An 11,845-nucleotide genomic window follows, 5' to 3' on the forward strand; every position below is an offset into this window, starting at 1 on the left:
TTAAGACTATATTGTAGTAGATAAATGATGAAAGTTTGATGATAAATGAGGAACTTAACATAGTTTCAAAATACCTCCCCACAAAACTTTTATTAATTATAAAGGGGTAAAAGAGTTGACGGAGGAGAAATTTTGCAGATACCACCTGTGGTAGATTGAATAATGACCCCCAAAGACGTCCACATCCCTATTTTGGAATCTGCGGTTATCACTTTATATGGTGGAAGAAACTGCTTGTGTGATTAAATTTAAGGTCTTGGGATGCGGAGATTCTCCTAGTGGGACTGATATAGTCACAGAGGTCCTTATAAGGGGAAGCAGGGAATCAGAGAATGTATGTGAAAATGGAAGCAGAGATTGGAGTGATGCAGATATGAGCTAATGAATGCCAAGGCAGCCTCCAGAACTGGAAGAGGCAAGGCACAGATTCTCCTTTGGAAACACCACAAGGAATTAGTTCTTGTGTACCTTGATTAGTTCTGCCAGTACCTTGATATTAGCCCCATAAGACTGATATTGGACTGCTGATCTTCAGACCTATAAGAGAAAAAAAAAATTATGTTGTTTCAAGCCACTACATTTGTGGTAATTTGTTACAGTAATTTTAGGAAACCAATATAGTACCTCAACCAAGTGATCAAAATTAACATCATGAATAATGGAGCAAATCAAAATTGTACATTACCTGATAGGTTCCAATGCACAGGATTGCTTCTGTGATATTCCTGCCAAAGATGTATGACTTGAATCTAGTCATGAGGATGCATCAGACAAACCCAGATTAAGGGATATTCTATAAAATAATTGGTCTGTAATCATCAGAAGTATCAAGGTTGTGAAAGTCAAGGAGAGACTAAGGAACTGTTTCAGATAGAAGGAGACTCAAGTGACATCACAGCTAAATGCAACATGTGATTCTGAAATGGATCCTTTTGCTATACAGGACTTTATGGGAACAACTGGCAAAATATGAATGGGGTCTGGGGATGAGATAATAATGCTATATCAATGTTAATTTCTTGATATTGATGACTATATGTTGGCTATATCTACAAAGATATCTTTGTAACTAATGCACACGAAAGTGTCAGAAGCTTATGTTGTAAATGTAATCAAAATGATGCAAGGGGGAAAAGTTCTTTGTATGATACTTGCAACTTTTCTCTAAATTCGAGATTTAAAAAAAGCAAAGTGAGCTTGCAGACCAAGATTTGAAAACTTAAGCAATCAAAGGCTAAGAAAGTCAATAAAATATATTGGTGAATTGACTCCAGATAAAATACATTTTTAGGAAGAAAATAAAAAGAAGAAAAGCTATCCAACTTATTTGTTGAGGATAGTATAATTGTGGTACTAAATCAGACAAAGACAGAGAATTATAGGCCAATGTGATTTATGGGTATTTTTCACAGGGAGATGGCATGGGCTAGTGGTTAGTGCGTGGCCTCTGGAGCCAAGCAGTCTGGATTTATATTCTGGTGTCACTACTAATATTCTCTGTGAACTTGGGGAAGTGACTTAACTTCTCTGTGCCTCAGTTCTCTCATATTTCAGAGGAGGAAATAACATTCAAAACAATAGGCCTTCTAGGATGAAATGAAATAATTTATTTAAAATGCCTTAATGGTGCCTGGAACATGGAAAGCACCTAATAAATGTTAGCTCCTATTAGTTTTCATGAATGTAGATGCAAAAATTCTAAACAAGATAATACCAAGTTGAAAACAGCAGTGTACACACACAAAAATATTGCGTCATGGCAAAGTAGAGTTTATTCCAAGAACCAAGAGTGAGTCAACATTAGATAACTCACTAATGTAATAAACCACCCTGACAGATTACTCATGCAATGCAAACTATTAGCAAACTAGCTTCCTTAACCTAATAAACATGTAGCACTGATCAGACTTAATGGTAAAACTTTAAAAGCAATTTCCATCAAAGTCAAGACTTACACAAGGATGTCTTCTATCATAGTTTCTATTCAGCACTATATTGGAGATCCTACACCTTCTTGTGGTAGCTTAAATTATGTGAAATTGCCATATTTTTTTAGGTCACAGGCTGCCCAACAGCAGCAACTTATATGATTCAACCTATAAAAGGAAGAAATAAATAGCATTTAAGAATTGGAAAAGAAAACTACCCGTATGTGCAGACAATGTGATTGTCTGTGCAGAAAATCCAAGAGAACATACAGAGAAATTATTAAAACTAGTAAGAGAGTAAGGTTACTAAATTCAAGATCAACTTTTTAAAAATTATTAGCATTTGTGTACCAAATTATAACAAGTATAGAAAAAGAAATTCTATTTACAACAGCAACAAAAATCTGAAAAGGCATCAAGCAAAAGATACACAAGAACTTTCATGTAGAATATTATGTTGTAAAAATTATTCCAGGACTTGAAGAATTGACTAAATGGAAATATATAACATGTTTATGAATGTAAGGACTCAAATTATAAAATGGAAATACTAATATTTATGAACAGGAGGACCTCATGGACAGAGGAACCTGGTATATTATATTACTTATTACTAAATTAAACTATAAATTTGATGTGATTCTCACACAAATCCCAGTAGAATTTTTCATGGAACTTACTGGGTGCATTGTAAGGTCCAAGTAGAAATCAAGGGACCAAGAAGAGCATAGCGAACACCACTGGTGCCCTGCCTCTACCCTTCAGCATCACAAACCCCATACATGCCAGGAAGTTGATGCGTCCAAGAGCAGCATTATATATTAATCATACCTTTTCATGTGACATCTAAGGCTTTGCTGATCCTGTAGAGACTCCCCCTTCCAGGGCTTAGTCAATTTCTAGACATAATAAAGAACTTACCTGCCAGTGCAACTTTCATATGCATACCAACTATCTAAAGCCCATAGCCCTGAACTAACTCCTTATCAGGCTCTTATACTCCAGCCCACTATCCATCTGGCTTAATCATCCTACGGCCAAGTATTTGACAACTGCAGATAGCTGATATGTCCCAGAGGCCACTGAAATTATTCAAACTAGAAAATCCCACGGACGGAGGAGCCTGGTGGGCTGCAGTCCATGGGGTTGCAAAGAGTCGGACATGACTGAGTGACTTCCCTTTCACTTTTCACTTTCATGCATTGGAGAAGGAAATAGCAACCCACTCCAGTGTTCTTGCCTGGAGAATCCCAGGGATGGGGGAGCCTGGTGGACTGCCGTCTATGGGGTCGCACAGAGTTGGACACAACTGAAGTGACTTAGCAGCAGTAGCAGCAGCTGCCAATCCTAAGCCTACTTACTTTGCCTTGCTTTCCCTGCAGAAACCACAATAAAGGCTCGTGCCGTTTCCCCTCACTCTCTCTGCCTCCTGACTGATCTTGGGACTTTGCAGGGTGGCCCTGCATGGCCCGTCATGCCTCCTGTGTCTAGGCAGCTGTGGGTATGATGTTGAAAACTTCCTCCTTTATGACAGTCATTTCCATGTCTGTGTGTCTTACTGCTGCTAAGTCGCTTCAGTCGTGTCCAATTCTGTGCGACCCCATAGACGGCAGCCCAATCAAAACAAATCCTGGATACATTTTTAAAATAGTCAATGAGGAATGAGAGTTAGCCTATAAATAACCCAGTTTCTTTGCCTGTGGGTTGGAAGAACTCTAAAGTGCCCATTGAGACTGAGCTCAGGTGGTCTTCCAGCTTGTTCATTAATGCACCCCCATTGACTTTCTTCCCTTATACCTCGCTTCCCCACTCTTACCTGTTCTTCCTGTGACCGCTCGCTAAAGAAAATCCTTGCACCCAAATCCTTGTCTCAGACTCTACTTCTCGGGAAACCCAAATTGCTTGTGGGGTGGTGGTGGGGCTTCCCAGGTGGCACTAGTGGTAAAGAAACCCCCTGCCAATGCAAATTAGAATTTTCTCTGGGTATATGCCAGGGAGTGGGATTGCAGGGTCATATAGTAACTCTAATTTTAGGTTTTGAGGGAACCTCTATACTGTTCTCCATAGTGTCTACACCAATTTACATTCTACCAACAGTGTAGGAGGGTCCCCTTTTTACTAAATGCTCTCCAGCATTTATTATTTGTAGACTTTTTGATTATGGCCATTCTGACCAGTGTGAGGTGATAGCTCCTATAGTTTTTATTTGCATTTATCTAATAATTAGAGATGTTGAGCATCTTTCCATATGCCTATTTGCCATCTATACATCTTCTTTGAAGAAATATCTGTTTAGTTCTTCTGCCCATTTTTGGATTGGATTGTTCCCTTTTTGTTATTGAGTTATATGAGCTGTTTGTATATGTTGGAAATTAAGCCCTTGTCAGTTGCATTGCTTGCAAATATTGAGTTGGCCAAAAGGTTCACAAAAAAACCCAAATGAACCTTTTGGCCAACCCAATATTTCCTACCAATCTGTTGGTTGTATTTTCATTTTGTTTATGGGGTTTTTTTGCTGGGTGAAAACTTATGAGTTCAATTAAATCCCATCTGTTTATTTTTGCTTTTATTTCTATTGCCTTAGGAGATTGAACTAAGAAAACATTGTTTTGATTCATGTCAGAGAATGTTTTGGCTATGCTTTCTTCTAGGAGTTTTATGGTGTCTTGTGTTTAAGTCTTTAAGCCATTTTATTTTGTATGTGGTGTGAGGGACTGTTCTAACTTCATTGATTTGCTTGTGGCTGTTCAGCTTTTCCAACATCACTTGCTAAAGAGACTGTCTTTTCCCCCTTGCATACTGTTGCCTCCTTTGTTGAAGATGAGTTGTCCATAGGCGTGTGGGTTTATTTTTGGGTTCTCTGTTCTGTTCCATTGATCATGTGTCTGTTTTTGTGCCAACACGATGCTGCTTTGATTACTGTAGCTTTGTAGTATTGTCTGAAGTCTGGGAGGGTTATGCCTCCAGCTTTGTTCATAATGGTTTAAATAAGACAGATATCTACTTCTCTCACACATAGAAACCTGGAGGTTGGCAATATAGGACTAATATGGTCACTTTATTTCCCAAACTTCCTGTGACACATGATCCTTCTAGCTTTCTGCTCTATGATCCTAAGGCAATATTTCTTGATCTGTATGTTTCAAGATGGCTGCTAAAGCTCCATCCATCACATGTGCATTCCAGTTAGCCAGAGGAGTAAGAAATCCAGCAGAAAAAGCTAAGAGCATAGACCAGCTGTCTTTTAAGGAAACGTCTTGGAAAACTGCCTCTTAACATTTCTGTTTATATCCCATTCAGCAGATCTTTGTCACACTTGGCTCCAAAGGAGCTTGGGAAATGTAGTCTTTATTCTGAGTGGTGATAATCCAGTAGATAATTGGGGATTCTACCATGGTAGAAGTAGGGGAAAATGGATATTAGGGTACAGTAGCAGACTATGCCCTAAGCATCTGCTTTGTACCAGGATCTGTTCTTGGAAATGAATTGATAGGTAAGCAAAGTCTCTGCCCTCATGGAATTAACACTCTAGTAGAAGAAAGTGAAGTGAAAGTGTTAGTCACTCAGTCGTGTCTGACTCTTTGCAACCCCATGGACTGTAGCCTGCCAGGTTCGTCTGTCCATGGAATTCTCCAGGCAAGAATACTGGAGTGGGTAGCCATTCCCTTCTCCAGGGGATTTTCCTGACCCAGAGATTGAACCCAGTTCTCCTGCACTGCAGGCAGATTCTTTACCATCTGAGCCACCAGGGAAGACCCTCTAGTAGAAGAAACACACATTAAACACATAAAGAAAAGATTGGCAAAGTATGATGAGGAAAACTACTGAATACTCCAGGAGAGAACAACAGGGAATGTATATGAATGTGGATGAAACCAAGGTGGGAAGAGTTTGGAGTGTTCATGCCTCTGAACCTTTACAAGTGTGGTTCCCTCTGCCTGGATGCTTTTCCTTGTCTTTGCTTCCCACTCATCCTTCCTGGTGGTTTAAGCTGTGTTAACTTGGTTAAATTGGAACTGTATTTTCCAGAGGGCTTTCCTGATGGCTCAGTGGTAGAGAACCCACCTGCCAATGCAGGAGATGTGGGTTCCATCCCTGGGTTGGGAAGATCCCCTAGAGAAGGAAATGGCAACCCACCCCAGTATTCTTACATGGAAAATCCCATGACAGAGGAGCCTGGTGGACTACAGTCCATGGGGTCACAAAGAGCTGTGCACAACTTAGCAACTAAAACAACAACAAATATTTTCCAGAATTCCCACTCCATTTTTGGTTTTGGGTTGAGTCAGCCAAAAGAAGAACCTTTATGAGATTTGGAAACAATCTTGGAAAAAGTGAAGAGGCAGCTGTTACTGTCCAAAGGCTGCTGTGGTTGTATGCAGTGAGAGATGCAGCGATGCCTGGGGGGTCCAGCTCTCTGCCCTGCGTCCAGCTCTTCTTCCTGGTGCTGGCCAACAGCAGCCCCAGCCCACCACTCAACGCTGAGCTGCAGACCCACAGATGTGGGAACTCCAGGTTGGCACAGCTGCCCAGTATCTTCTCCAGGAGCATCTCCTTGGCAGTTCCACATAAGTGGCCAGCCAAGGCATCTCAGATTGAACAAATGGTGACCCCTTCTCTGATCCTCCAGCACCTCTGCTTCCCCAGCTCCTCCCACCATCAAGCAGCATCTAATTCCTATAATAAATCCCTCAGCTCTTGCTCGTGGTGGTTCTGCTTCTTCCCTGATTGGACCCTGACTGTTCCTTCTTGTTGGGCAGTTCCTTCTTGAAGTGGTAAGCACTCTACCAGGATGCTCCTCCTCCTCCTCTTCCTCCAAGAAGCCTTCCCTACACCCCCTTGGCAGCTCCAGTGAGACCTGCTTCATTCAGCCTCATAGAATTGTTTGTTAAAAAGGTCTGCCTCTTACTACTCTGAAAGGACTCCAGGGACTGGGTGGGGTCTTTGGTTCTCATTTCTGAGGACAAGTGGGAGGAAGCCACGGTATTCCGGGCCTCTAAAAGGTGCCAGATACTTCCTGATTAATTCTCTCATTTTGTCATCACAAGAATTTACTGCCTCATTTTATGAATGAAGAGAAAGTCAGTCGTGGAGTTGGTGTTTGAACCCTGGACTACAGGCACCAGGGCCTACTGTCCCTCCACTTGCTCACGGCTGGGGCAGGAAGTGGGGCTGTGACTTCCATCCAGTTCAGCCTCTTGGATTCCTTGCTCCCTGACCCTGCTGGTCTTGCCCCTCCCACACCCATTCCTGCTCCACCTGCTCCCTCTCTCCTGCAGGCAAGCCCCACTCTCCACGGTGCTAATTGGCACCTGGGTCCCGCGGCAGCAGCTTTGATGGCTCTGCAGCTGGGTTCAGAGACAAGGGCCAAGCTGACTCAGAGCCAAAACCTAGCAAGTGCAGACACCCGACCTGAGGGGATGGAGATGAGAACAGCTGGTCCCCTCCCCTCCGGCTGGCCCCACACCCAGCATTTCTGAGGGTTCACCATCTGGGCTGCTACTGTCTCCCTGCTTGTGTGCTTGCTGCCAGCCTAACACTTTCCTGGCCTCAAAGAATCCTCCTCCATTACGAAGCAGGTCAGAGTGAGTTTTCTCTACCCTACTTCCAGCCTAGGGTGGTAGTTAGGACTGTGAGGTTGATACACAGGGTTCTCATCCTGCTTTGCCACTTGGGACCTACATGACCTTTTTTAAAAAGTTAGTTTCTCCTTTTCCTCTGCTATAAGGCTGTCCTGATGATTAAATGACATAATGTCTGTAAACCATGCAGCCCAACGATGGAGCACTGGCAAGGTGTGGCACTGGGAGAGATGCAAGACACAGCATATTTCCAGGCCCTCAAAGATACATTGTGCCCCCCAAAGATCCCTTGTGTCACTACCCTCCCTAAACGAAGCCACTGTTTTGGCTTTTAATGATATAGATTAGTTTTACATATTTTTTTAAAAATTCCAAATTTATGGAGATTTGATTGAAGTACAGTGAAACTTCCCTGGTGGCTCAGTGATAAAGAACCTGCCTGCCAATGCAGGAGACACGGGTTCAATCCCTGGGTTGAGATGATCCCCTGGAGAAGGAAATGGCAACCCACCCCAGTATTTTTGCCTGGGAAATCCCATGGGCAGAGGAGCTTCAGGATACAGTCCATGGAATGGCCAAGAGTTGGACATGACTTAACAACTACACAACAACTGAAGTACCTCCTCCTCCTCCTAAGTCGCTTCAGTCGTGTCCGACTCTGTGCGACCCCATAGACGGCAGCCCACCAGGCTCCTCCGTCCCTGGGATTCTCCAGGCAAGAACACTGGAGTGGGTTGCCATTTCCTTCTCCAATGCATGAAACTGAAAAGTGAAAGGGAAGTCGCTCAGTCGTGTCTGACTCTTATCGACCCCATGGACAACTGAAGTACAGTAACGTCCAAATATTTTAAATGTGCAGTTTGGTCAGTTTTGATATTTATATATGTACTCATGAAACCAACATTCAGAGGGCAGATATTTGCATAACTCCCCAAAGTTTCCTGTGCCCCTTCGGAATCCATCACTCCCTCCACTCTTTCCCCAGGCAAACACTGATCTGCTTTCTGTCCCATAGGTTAGTTTGTACTTTCTAGAATCTTATGTAAATGGAATCACACAGTATGTGCGCTCTGGGGAGGATGGGGAGAGAATTTGCCCATTATGCGCTTGCCTCTAGTGATCCTGAGGTTATTCCGTTTTGTCAAGTGTGTCCAGCAATTGGCTTCCTTTTATTGCCTTTATTCCATTGTATGGCTAGACCACAGTCCAGCTATTTACTTGTTGATGAAAATTTGAATTGTTTTTATTCTTTTACTATTACACATAAAACTGTGAACATCCTTACACAAGTATCTGTGTGGAAAGTTGTTTTTTCTTCTCCTGGGTAAATATCTGTGAATGGAATGGATGGGTCATGTGGTAGGTGTTGGTTTCATTTTAAATGTCTATCAAGTCATTTTCAAAGTGATTGTACACTTTTCCATTCCCACCAATAGTGTTTGAGAGTTTCAGTTGCTCCACATCTCACCAACACTTGGTGTAGTCAACTTTTTAAAGTTGAACCTGTAATACTGGATGCATGGCAATGTCTCATTGTGTCATAATTTGCATTTTCCTAATAACTAATGATGTTGAGCTTTTTAAAAATGTGCTTATTAGACATCTATATACCTTCTCCTGTGAAATGTCTGTTCAAATCCTTTGCCCATTTTCATACTGAGCTGCATGTCTTATTGAATTGTAAGAGTTCTTTACATATTATGAATATAAGTCTTGTCTGATATATGTTATGAATATTTTTTCTCAGAACATGGCTTGCCTATTTATTTTCTTGGAGCAACAGTTTTTTATTTTGATCAAGTCTAATATATAATTTTTCTTTTAATCAAAGAAAATGCTTTTTGTATTCTATCTAAGAAATCTTTGCCTATCCCAAAGTTACAAAGATATTCTCCTCTTTTTTCTTTTTTTGTCAAGAAGTTTTTATTTTTACATTTTACATTTTGGTCTCTGATTCTATTTTGAGTAAAATGTGGTATACGGCATTATTGTTCATTCCCCACCCCGCCCCTCCCCGACTGGATAGCCAGTAATTTTAGCACAATTGTTGGAAATAAAAAAAGCTTTCCTTCTTCCATTGAATTTATTCGTATTTTGGTCAAAAAAACAGTTGACCGTATACATGTGGGTCTGTTTCTGGGCTGTATTCTATTCCATTGATCCATATGTCTATCTTTTTACCAGTACCAAATGGTCTTGATTACTGTAGTTTTAAGGAAGCCTTGATGTGAGAGTTGGACTGTGAAGAAGGCTGAGTGCCGAAGAATTGATGCTTTTGAACTGTGGTGTTGGAGAAGACTCTTGAGAGTCCCTTGGACTGCAAGGAGATCCAACCAGTCCATTCTGAAGGAGATCAGCCCTGGGATTTCTTTGGAAGGAATGATGCTAAAGCTGAAACTCCAGTACTTTGGTCACCTCATGTGAAGAGTTGACTCATTGGAAAAGACTCTGATGCTGAGAGGGATTGGGGGCAGGAGGAGAAGGGGACGACAGAGGATGAGATGGCTGGATGGCATCACTGACTCGATGGACATGAGTCTGAGCGAACTCCGGGAGTTGGTGATGGACAGGGAGGCCTGGTGTCCTGTGATTCATGGGGTCATAAAGAGTTGGACACAACTGAGCGACTGAACTGAACTGAACTCAGGTAGGGTAAGTTCTTTAATTTTGTTCTTATTTTTAAAAGTTGCTTTACTTGTCCTGGAAAGTGAAAGTGAAAGTTGCTCAGTTGTGTCTGACTCTTTGACCCATGGACTATAGCCCTCCAGACTCCTCTGTTCATGGAATTCTCCAAGTAAGAATACTGGAGTGGGTAGCCATTCACTTCTCCAGGGGATCTTCCTGACTCAGAGATCGAACCTGGGTCTCCTGCATTGCCGGCAGATTCTTTACCATCTGAGCCACCACAGAAGCTCAGGGAAGCCCCTAGGTCCTATGAATGTCCAGATACATTTTAAAATCAGATTTTTCAAATCTAGAAAAAAAGTGACTACTGGAATTTTGGTTGGAATTTCATTGAATTTATATTAGGTAGAGGGAAACTATATTAGGCATTTCATATATCTCAATGCAAAAACTGGCATATTTCTCTGTGTATTTGATCTTTACTCTCAGCAATGTTTCATCATTTTCAGTGTTGAGGTTTTATAAATTTATTCCTAAGTATTTGATAAATGTTGATGCTATTCTAAATGGGATTTCTAAAATTTTGCTTTCAAATTGCTCTGCTAAGAACTTTCATGGTGTATTCTTCCTTTCCTAACAGAGGTGTTGGAAAACCCAGATATAGGGGGCATTCTTGCAGTGCTCACTGTCAAGTGCTGTAGATAAGATGTCAAAAGTCTGAAAGAAGAAGAGCAGAATGACTGATGGGGCTTCAAGTAAATGCATAAAAAGCTTCCTCTTCCTGTTTGCCTTGATTTTGCCTCTGATTTTTTATTATGGAGTGTGCGTTGTTATGGTGATGAGAGTTGGGGAGATCCTGCAGTGGGAAGAGATGGGAGGTCCTCAGCCCTCTTCTGGTTCTACACTCTGTTCTAGTGCCACCTGGGTCCATGCTTTCAAGGTCTTCTACACACAGTAAACCAGGCATCTCCTCTAAGCTCCAGGCATGTACCACTCACAGGACTCTTAAACTCAGCATCTCCATAACTGAATTCACAATCTTTCCTCAAACCAGTTTCTTATTCAATATTTCTTTTGCTTCAAATAGCAGTCTCCACTAGTTGCACATATCCAATAGGGATAGCAATAAGTAAATACCCAATAAATACTTGTTATGTGGATAAGTGGATGAAGATTTGCAATACAGAAAGTCATCTTATCCTAAATAATTTTTGAGGACAGTTGCCACCTTTGAGCTGGTTTGGAAAGTCCCATGCATATTCTCATAATGCTGGAAACCTCCAGATTTAAACAAAAAGACTCTGCATGCCAGAGTTGGTTCTTCCTCCTGTGTTACTCTGGGCCTCACTAAGACCATAGCTACAAGCAGGATGAGGGCAGGACATTTCTGGTCTTTTGTTGTTTAGTTGCAAAGTTGTGTCCAACTCTTTGGGACCCCATGGACTGCAGCACGCCAGGCTTCCCTGTCTTTCACCACCTCCCAGAGTTTGCTCAAGCTCATGTCCATTGAGTCAGTGATGCCATCCAACTATCTCATCCTCTGTCACCCCCTTCTCCTCCTGCCTTCAATCTTTCCCAGCATCTGGGTCTTTTCCAATGAGTCAGCTCTTTGCATCAGGTGGCCGAAGTATTGGAGCTTCAGCATTAGTCCTTCCAATGAATATTCCAGGTTGATTTCCTTTAGGATTGACTGATTTGATCTCCTTGCTG

The sequence above is a fragment of the Bos indicus x Bos taurus genome, chromosome 21 (assembly GCF_003369695.1).
Source record: "Bos indicus x Bos taurus breed Angus x Brahman F1 hybrid chromosome 21, Bos_hybrid_MaternalHap_v2.0, whole genome shotgun sequence".
Taxonomy (NCBI): domain Eukaryota; kingdom Metazoa; phylum Chordata; class Mammalia; order Artiodactyla; family Bovidae; genus Bos; species Bos indicus x Bos taurus.